The sequence below is a fragment of the Cebus imitator genome, unplaced genomic scaffold, assembly GCF_001604975.1.
Source record: "Cebus imitator isolate Cc_AM_T3 unplaced genomic scaffold, Cebus_imitator-1.0 Scaffold22, whole genome shotgun sequence".
Classification (NCBI taxonomy): domain Eukaryota; kingdom Metazoa; phylum Chordata; class Mammalia; order Primates; family Cebidae; genus Cebus; species Cebus imitator.
In genome coordinates, this window is record NW_016107337.1 from 5,637,692 (window position 1) to 5,639,371 (window position 1,680).

General features: G+C 41.9%; 1 non-coding gene across 1 annotated transcript; it reads left to right on the forward strand.

The window, feature by feature from the left end:
- Positions 1 to 1,117: 1,117 nt before the first annotated feature.
- LOC119470117 lies at positions 1,118 to 1,316 on the forward strand. The gene has a single exon (XR_005198990.1). It is a non-coding gene; the product is annotated as a U2 spliceosomal RNA (small nuclear RNA).
- Positions 1,317 to 1,680: the final 364 nt, after the last annotated feature.

Genomic DNA, 1,680 nt, shown 5'->3' on the forward strand with positions numbered 1-1,680 from the left:
TGGGAGGCAAGTGCCGCAGTGAGCCAAGATCGCCCCATTGTACTCTAGCCTGGGGGAGAAACTCGGTCTCAGTTAAAAAAAAAAAAAAAAAAAGTCACTTCACAACTCTCTCCCAAAATGAAAATTATTTTATTTAAAAAAAAAGAAAGAAAAATTGGTCCCATGATGAAGTCTAGAAATTATACCAGATTTTTAATTAAACATTTTTGTTTTCTTCCTCACAAAATTAATACTTGCACATTCAGTTTAACTGCTAAAGAAAATATACACTGATCCATACTGCCAGATAAAAGTAGTTCCAATGGACAAATGACAGAGCATAAGGCAACAGTCAATCAGAAAGATCAATAGGTGCATATTGTCACAAGTTTGCAGACAGGCTCCAGGCATTGATGAACCAAAGCAGCTGAGTTATTATCTGATTCACTGACCTCATACCTCCCGAGCCTATATATACACATAAGGTCACATTAATATTAATTCCAAATGACAGTGGCTCCTAGCACCTCCAGGGTAACACCAGGACCTCAGCCAATCTTCCCAAATCTCCCTTGGACATTTCTGGGAGTCTCCAGAGTGATGTCTCAGGCATGTCCTGAAACAAATCCAGCCATGTTTGCCTGCTCCTGCTGTCACTGCTGACTATCCACTGGGACTTCATACTAGACTGAGGGCCCAGATGGAGGGTAGGTACGTGCTATCTCCTTCCACTGTTCTTGGCCTTTCTGTCCTCCTATTTCCTCAACAAAAGAAGCAAGAGAAACTAACAAAAACTTTCTCCTCCTTAAGTTTAAAAAAAAAAAAAAAGGCTCAGTCAGGAGAGGTGGTTCATGCCTGTTATCCCAGCACTTTGGGAGGCCAAGGCAGGTGGATCACCTGAGGTCAGGAGTTCAAGACCAGCCTGGCTAACGTGGTGAAACCTCATTTCTACTAAAAATACAAAACATTAGCCAGGCGTGGTGGCACATGCCCGTAATCCCATCTACTTGGGAGGCTGAGGCAGTAATTTCAGCTTGAACCTGGGAGGCAGTGGTTGCAATGAGCCGAGATTGCGCCATTGCACTCCAGCCTGGGCAACAAGAGTGAATTCATCTCAAAAATAAAAATAAAAAGCCTCATTGCTTCTTGACCCTTTGGCTAAAATCAAGTATAGTATCTATTCTTATCAGTGAATATCTGATATGTCTTCTATCTAAGCACAATATACTAAATGGATGTCTGCAGCAGGGAGATGGGATAAAGTGCTTGTTCTGTCTACCCTACGCATCGACCTGGTATTGTGGTATTGCAGTACCTCCAGAAACGGTACACTCCTCCCACAAAAAAAAAAAAAAAAAAAAAAAAAAAAAAAAAAAAAAAAAAAAAAAAAAAAAAAAAAACGGCTCTAGAATATCAAATGTATCAGTCAAAATAGGCCAAAATATTCAGCAGAAACAACTGGAAATCATAGCAGTGAAGCACAGCAAAAGATTTATTTCTTGCATCTGCTATGTGTGTGATGCAGGTGCGAGGGGCTCTCTGCCCATCTGAGTCACCCAGGAAGCCAAACTGACAGAGGCTCCATCTCTAAATGCTCCATGGTGGGCTAGACGTGGTGGCTCACGCCAGTAATCTCAACAATTTGGGAAGCCAAGGCGGGCAGATCAAATCACTTGAGGTCAGCAGTTTGAGAACAGTCTG